This window comes from Buceros rhinoceros, unplaced genomic scaffold (genome assembly GCF_000710305.1).
Source record: "Buceros rhinoceros silvestris isolate BGI_N320 unplaced genomic scaffold, ASM71030v1 scaffold15546, whole genome shotgun sequence".
In the NCBI taxonomy this organism is placed as follows: Eukaryota; Metazoa; Chordata; class Aves; order Bucerotiformes; family Bucerotidae; genus Buceros; species Buceros rhinoceros.
In genome coordinates, this window is record NW_010419445.1 from 1 (window position 1) to 7,983 (window position 7,983).

Sequence of the window (7,983 nt, forward strand, 5' to 3'; positions counted from 1 at the left end):
CATGTACCGCCGGCAGCCGCCGAGCCGAGCCTGCCCGTCAGTGACTCGAGTGCCTCAGTAATGGTGCTGGCTCACCTCGGGGGTTTTCCCCATTTTTTTATTTCGGTGAGTGCCATCTGCAGGACCCTAACCCGTTTCTTGACAACCCCCTCCCTGCGCGCAGCCCCTCCAGCGCCCGGGAGATCAGCTGCTTTGTTCAAGGGTCTTCGAGCCCAGCCTTGACACATGTAGCGCTGGAAGGTGCATATTCGTAGTGTTTTCAGGAAAAAGCGACAGATTAAGTGTAGAGCAGTTCATTTCCAAGATAGTTCATGTAATCTGAACAAGCCACCTTTGCACAGCCACTTCTCTTCCTACTTTAGCTTTCACTCCCTCTCCTGCGTGTTTACCCTTCCTGTGAAAGCTGCAATCTGTGTTAATCACTCTGCTCTCTGGGGCTTTGCTGGGACTAATAAGCCACTCATAACAAATTGTAACTTGCATAATCAGTGTTTCAAGCAAATATTGGTTGAAGGAATATGCCTTTCCTATTAGTGCTGTGGTTGCTGGAAAGAATCATTGATTATCTTTTAAACAGTTAACGCTGCTGATATGCCGTCCTTCAAAATGTTACATTGATAACTGAGCCCTCAGATGCCAAGTAACGGAATACGCATTGATCCACAGCTGGTAACACTTTAATGGCAATGTCTGCCACAGAGTTTGAGGGGGTAATGGGATAAGTGCTCTGAAAAGAGGGGGGTGTGTGTACCGACACAAAGCACAGAACCGCATTACCCTCCTGAAAATTGCACACAGCCTCACCGGCAGTTGCAGTCGTGCTGCGTGCTCTGTCTTTTTTTAGGAACAGTTGATCCAAAGATGTCTCATCTAAACACATTCTTACTATCTGTTTGAGAGCCTCTCTGTTAAACAGTTAATGTGTAACTACAGTATTAGTGTTTTATTTGAGCTGGCAACGGGAAGAGAGAACGTCTGAGCACTGGTGTTTCTCGAGTGCCTCTGAACACTGCTGCAGGTTTCCCTGCTAAAAGATAGTCCTCAGAAAAGGAAACGTAGTCCCTTGGCTAAGATTGGGTGTGAAAATAAAGAGATCTGACTTCGTGCTCTTCTCTGTTCTGTGGTTAGTCTTTACAGTCTTCCCCGCAGAGGTGCGTGTGAGTGGTCTGGGGGAAACCTTCACGGCCCTTTACGTGAAAGGCAGCACGCAGGCTAAAGCAAAGGTTTTCTGCACATCAGCAGAAAAAGGAGAGCTTGTGATCTGTGTTGAGTTAGTTCAGATCTGCAAAGTACAACTGGCTTTACAAACTTGGTGCAAATATCAGCTCTTGTAATGATTTCTGAAATTCTGATTATTTCCTAACAGCAAGTTGTGTGCAGACAGGAATGATTATAATCCTCGAAAAATTTTACAGAACTATTAATGGGGGACCTTACAGCTGTGATACTGCTTGGCTGCTCAATGTGATGCTTTTGAAGTTGCTTTCATCTTGAGGCTGATAGCCTGCAATGTGATCTGTAATCAGCTCCTGGATCTTTAGGGTTAGGTGCCTTCTCTGCACAGTTTCTTGCATTAATTTTGGAGCTGAATATTGTTGTGTTCACAGGAAGTTCTAGCTAGTTTCTGTCAATAGTTCTTATAATTTATTAATCTTGGAAATTAATTCATAATTACATCTTGCTTCCGTTGAACTGTATTTGAAAAAGATGAACTGAAGGGCTGGCTTTGAGCAAAAACTAAGGACAGCTCTTTTGGAAGACCATCACTGAAATTAGTTAAAGATGTGTATGTTGAGCGAGAGGGGCTGCCAGACAGTTTGACAGACTTCTAAGACAAAGGACCTTGTTCTGACAACTTTGCGTGTGGCTGAGGAGCAGGCTCGGTTCTGCTGCTTTCTCCGGTTCAGCTTAAGGAGCAGGAAGAAAAATCCTGTGTGGTGTGTGTATGTGTATTGGGACAGGGGAGTATAAAGTAGATGGAAAGGGAGTGGGAAAATGGGGGGTAGCCATGACTTCTGAACTTGCATTTCTTCACGGCAGAAAATGTTATAAAGGTGGTTTGGCTATAACGAGACACACAGCTGCAAGGCGGCAGGAGTGCGAGTCCCCCAGTGCTGCTCAGAGCTGTCCCACACTGGAGCACTTGGCTTTCATTGTTGGTGTTGGGGAAGCATTGATATATTTAATTTAGAGCTTTGGAGCACTGTAAAATTCATCGTGGTGGGGTTTTGGCAGTTTGTAAGAACTTGCAAAGTGCAGAAACAATGTTATTGTTCCATTAGGCTGCGTTGTTCCATGGGCCTGCAGCAGAGAAGGCGACAGGAAAACTCTGCTCCGGGTAAGAGGAGACTGTAAAAATAGAGGCATGGGATGTTAGGAAAACAGTCCTTTCTTTCATCCTCATTCTTAAAAATAAAGGAGCTGAAGACTGGTAGCCAGAGTTCTTAGAGACTGAAAGAACAATCTGTACGCACTAGAGGGACTTGGTAGTCACAGAAGATAAGAGGAAACCTCCTTAACAGCCTGCTTCAGAGTTCCCCGACTGGGCTGCTTCTCTCTGGCTGCTGCTCCCTGGGGGTCTGCATCTTATCTCGCTGGCTTCCCTTCCTCTATTTGCCTCTGACTAACAGCCTTCGTCTTCTGGTTACTGGAAGTCTAATAACTTCTTTTGTCTCTTCCCCCCCCTCCTTTTAAAAATACTAGCTGAAACAGCTGTAATGTTTTGCAGATTATCTGCATTGGTGACACGGATTAATTGTATGACTCTAAGTTATTCAGCAGTAATGACATAGTGACTTGGCTTGAAACAATGGTAATTGCATGGCAAACGTTCAAGGCAAATGCTGCCTTCTGGTAAAGAGCCACCTGCAATTTACCCCCTGTAAACGTATGACACGAGTAAACTCTGTACTAGTTTTCTCAGTGTCTTCAATATAGTAACTTGTCTCAAGTGAGTCTTTTGAAACAGTCAGCTATTCCCCCCTGCCTCCCCCCGCCTGTCTTCTGACTCTCGTTTGAGTCAGGTAATTACACATCTGGGTTGAAGCCTTCCCAGGGAGTGATCAGAAAAGCCGAGATTGCAGACGTGCTCCCGCCGTTCGCTGGTACCCTAGCTTCACCCTGTCGTGAGAAGGTTTTGTGGAACTGCTCAGCTATCGGTAACCAGCTGTCGGTGAGCAAGTCGGAGAGCCCTGGGGTGCTGGTGGCTGGCAAACCGAATGGGAGCTCTGTTTTCCCTTGCAGAAATGCCAGTGTTCTGTATGGTGACGTAAGGACAGCCACCTTGTCAGATGTGGCTTTAGTGTGACAGTTCAGGGATGTTTTTGCATTCCGATCTCTCTGCTAACCAGAACAGAGCAAACGGGAGTAGAAAGTGAATCAAAGCTTCTTGCCTAAAGATAATCTGAGAACTATCCCATTTAGACTCATTATGTCTTCGTTTTATCTATGTGCCTTGGGGGGCAGCTCTCCAGTCCAGCAATCCGCATCTTGAAGGAAGTGGAAAATCTGAATTTTAGGTGAAAGTTATTTAATTGCAATGTTTCGATACTAGAAGAGTGATGGCTAGGGGACTGTTTAGCTGTAAGTATTAAAGAACTCTTTCACAGAAGTAGGAATCCTGTAGAGAAATCAACAAAAGCATCGGCGGTGAGACAGGATTCCACTGAAGAGAATGAGCTGGTATAATCTTCTGGTGTCTCAGAATAGGTATAAATGCTGTCCGTCTGGCTTGTGAAAGACAAAACTTAGCAAAATGTGAGAGTGCTGTTACTGACCTCCTGTCGCTGTTATTCCCAGAGAGTCAGACTGCCAAAGACAGGGTGTCAGTCACAGTTATTTGTTGTCTCACTTTTCCTGTTTAGTGAACATAAACGCTTTTTTTAAACCTAAAGGATTACATGCTCCTGAAAAATACCGGTTTTATTTTTGCATCTGCATGGTAACAGAAAGTGACAGGTTTTAGTTCTTACCCTGCAATTTTTGAGCGTAATATAACTTTTCTTTCTGCAACTTTGAAACATCTAATGCAGTCAGTCTTATGCTTGTGTTTTCAAATTGAAAGCGAGAGAGAAAAGTCATCCTAGCGCCTGTGGTTATGGGAGGTGTGTGCAGCTTAGTGGTGGCCTCAGAAACACCCATGTCCTAGAACCTGGGTTTGGTCCTATGCTGACTGTTCCGTAGTTTCATTGCAAACGAGCCTGTGCAGAAAGCACTGCGCACTCTGGGTCAGCATATGAACGGGCGGGCTGGAAATGCCAAAGGGCTGACGAGTACCAGCTTCAAGTACGGTTACCTGTGCTGGGAGTCAGTGGCTATGTCTTGTGAAGCACAGGGTAGATCCCCGCACGCCTTGCATCTCTTGTGAGACACAGGGCACAAAGTGAAGTCAAGGGTGTAGGAAAACTTCCTGACAAAACGTGTGTGTTGGTTGAAGCTGCCACCAGTTTCTCCAGAAGAGCCGAGAGTCTTTGTTGTAACTGGTCATCTAAGCTCAGATACTCGGAGGAATTGCTCGGAAGCTGTCGATACAGTTAATCTCTAATACTGCAGTGTCCTTTGTACAGTGAGAAGTGTTGGTGTCGCTCGCTGTAGCAGGGAAGTCAGGACTGAAATCAGTAGAGGACTGGGGTCTCTGACGGTGGCTTCCTGTTATTTTCTGCTTTAAACTGACTTAACTAGTCAGTTTAAAAATCCAAGCATGTACTCTTAAAGTGCTTTCAGATGTCAGCCCTTTCACTTGGAACAATCCTTTGTACATAACCATGACTCCAATATTTACGTGGTCAGCTGCTAATGAAGTTCCTACCCAACTGCATGAAATGAGGGATGGCGGTGGCTGGCAGCCTGTAAACTGCGTCTCTCTTTGGGAGATGGCTCGCAGACCTGCTGTAAACTCCTCGTGAGCATCTGCTGCCAGAAGTGATCTTACGAGGTGGTCTGGCTCTTGTCTGTAGGCTTGTCCCTTCGCTGCCCTGTTAGCTGGCTGTACGGGTCACAGTTCTCACAGCTGCTCTGTGCTGGCAATGGGACACTCTTAACCAGAGCTGCTGGAAGGACTTCCCATTTGTGTGTGATTGAGTTTTCTTCATCGCTGAGAGCAGTAAGAATATAAAGTTATTCACTTATTACAATCAGTTTAAAGCATTTCTTATTGTTACAGGAATCACTCGATACCTACCTGAATTCTATTCAGCTGAACATAACGGATGAAGGTGCCTTGGCTGCTTCAAGGTGAAGTCTGCCAGCTGAACTCAGTGCAAAAGAAAATCTGTGCACACTAAGCTCAGTTTAAAAGTAAATGTTTTTTTCCATTGCAGAGCGCATTGTAGACCGAGGTGGTTTTCAAAGTTATTGTGGTTTGGCTACAGAATAGTTGCAGTTTTCCGTAGTTTAATTTATGGAATTGACGGAGACAGAGTAAGGTAAATATTTGCAGCGCAGCTACCTTCAGATGCTTACAGTGGGATGCATCTCCCTCAGATATCTGAGGGTCCTATTTTCTGTTGGTCCCATAATCTGCAGTTTCGCTGTAGAGATGCGAACCGGTTGTGTCTGAGCACAGAGTATCCCCTGGCATGTGCTGCTTTCATTGCTCATAATATGTACTGAGGTACTAAAGGTGCAAAATTTACAGTGAACCCTGGAATACTGAAGGATTATTCTTTTACAAGCCTTTGCACGCTAAAGGGAAAAACCCCACAAACCCTCATGAGATGATGATTCCCTTTTTTCCGAAGTGTTGGACCTTGAGAGTTGTATGGCCTTTGACAAGGACCTTGGGGAGAGGGGGAAGGTCGATAGTTTTTAAATGGATTGAGATTAATTGCTCAATGACCAAGCCTTTGTTTTTTGAAGGTGATAGATTCAAACTTCTCCAAGGTTTGAGTTACGTGACGAGTTTGTTCATGTCTGAGTATGTACGAGGTAGGGAATCAGATGGTTGGGGTTCTGGTGTCAGCTTTTCTGAAAACTGATGGTGTCATCTTGACCAGCTCCATCCTTTGGCTGTCTTGATTACCCCTCTGCCCATTGTTTTGCTCCTTGCTCATTGCCTGAATAGACTTCTCGAAACAATACTGCTGCTGTGAGAATTAGTTCATTAATTTATTTACGTTACAGAAGCTCTTGAAGGCACCTTCCTACGATTGTGTGCTGTTTAGCTAACTGGACTTGAGTTTGCTCTGTGAAAAAACAATAATCCTAAAAATCATTCCACCCACCTAATGAAATAGAATGAAGCACATAATAGGCAAGGATTTAAAACTTTTTAATGGGGCTAAGTGGAAAACCAATAAGGAGTAATTGGAATGTTATTGTGTGGTTAGAGAGTGTAAAGGAAGGGGAGGAATTCAAGGATGATGCATGTGTGTCTGCTGAAAAAGCTGCTTAAGGAATGTGTCTTCCATGAGGTAAAAGTAGGAAGGTGCCTTTACCCTTCCTTTCCCTATGATTTTTCACGTTATCATTCATTTTTCATAAGCTAGCCTTGTCTAATTAGCTGCATACAGTGAACTACAGATCCAAAATATCTATTCCTTTTGTTTTTTAATACTAATTGTTGGAGTTTGAACATGGAATGTGGTGCCATGTGGTGGTGCCCTATGTCTTTAAGAATGCAGAAAGCAGGTTTCTTCTGCTCAAAGTCCTGAATGGAAAAATCTCCCCTGGTGCCCCGATACGTGTAATGTTCCAGTTTGGGGAAAACTCAGTTGTGTGGTGATTGGTTGGTGTGGTAAGAACTTTTATCATGGTTGCCTTTCTACATCATTCCCTACTTTCTACTGGAGAGAGCACTGAGCAAGCTAATGTTTCCACTTGTTCCCTAAGATGTAGGACTCATGTAAAAAGTGTGCGGAAAAGCAGCTTTTGATCACCTGTCTGCTCCCTAGATGTACTAAGAGCTGCGAAAACACGACGTTTTGGTGTTCCTGTGAGTGTGGCAGAGCGGAGGAGCTCTGCCAGAGCTTTCTTGTTTGTTTGTTTGCTCTAGGTCGGTGTTGACTAGGTGCTGCGGTTGTGGCTCTTGCTACACAAACCAGACGTGCCTTTGTCTTCTTCAGAGCTTAGTAGCTGTATAGCAGAGCTGAGAATAAGAGAAGTCGAGCCAGCTCAACTGAACATGGGAAAACAAACATGGAGAAGAATGTGCTAGAGAATGAAAAAAGAGGATGACTTCCTAGACCCAAATGATGCTTTGCTAGGTAGCAGCTGTCTGGCATTCACAGATTAAACAGCCGCTTGGCTAACACGCACTGACAGCGGCAGCATGGCCTCTGTTCTGCTGGGAGCGCATGAAATGAGGAATTAGCTCTCCCGTGCTGAAAGCCATAAAAGTATCCGGAAATGTGTGTTTACTCCTAACAACCATTTGAGCTGGTCTGTTGTGTTCCGTACCTCAGTGATCATAGTCTATGATTTACATGACGATGCAGAGTTAATGGTGTTAAAGCTACTTTGTGAGTCAAAAAGTGAAGTAGTTCTATGAAATGATTCCTTCAGCAAATGGATTTTTTGCATAGTCACTTCTGAGTAATTGGTGCATTTTATGTTTTTGTTTTGTTTTTTTTTTGTAGCTCCTTCTAAATGTAAAGATTTGTGTGATATATTTTTTTTTTTTTTTTTTGTGTTGCAGTAGTGTTCTGTGTGGAACGCAGGGAGTCTGAAGGAGGCTGTGAAGCTAGTGGAATGATTCCCTGTGTAGCTGAAACTATGTAAGTATTAGATGTTTGCTTACAAGATCACTTGCCCCGCGTCGGCCGTGGGGATATATTTTTTTTTTTTTTTTTTTGTGTTGCAGTGTTCTGTGTGGAACGCAGGGAGTCTGAAGGAGGCTGTGAAGCTAGTGGAATGATTCCCTGTGTAGCTGAAACTATGTAAGTATTAGATGTTTGCTTACAAGATCACTTGCCCCGCGTCGGCCGTTAGAGCAGTGATTGCTTCTGGTTCAGTGGCTGCAATGATTCCCTTTTGCCTCTGGCGTGG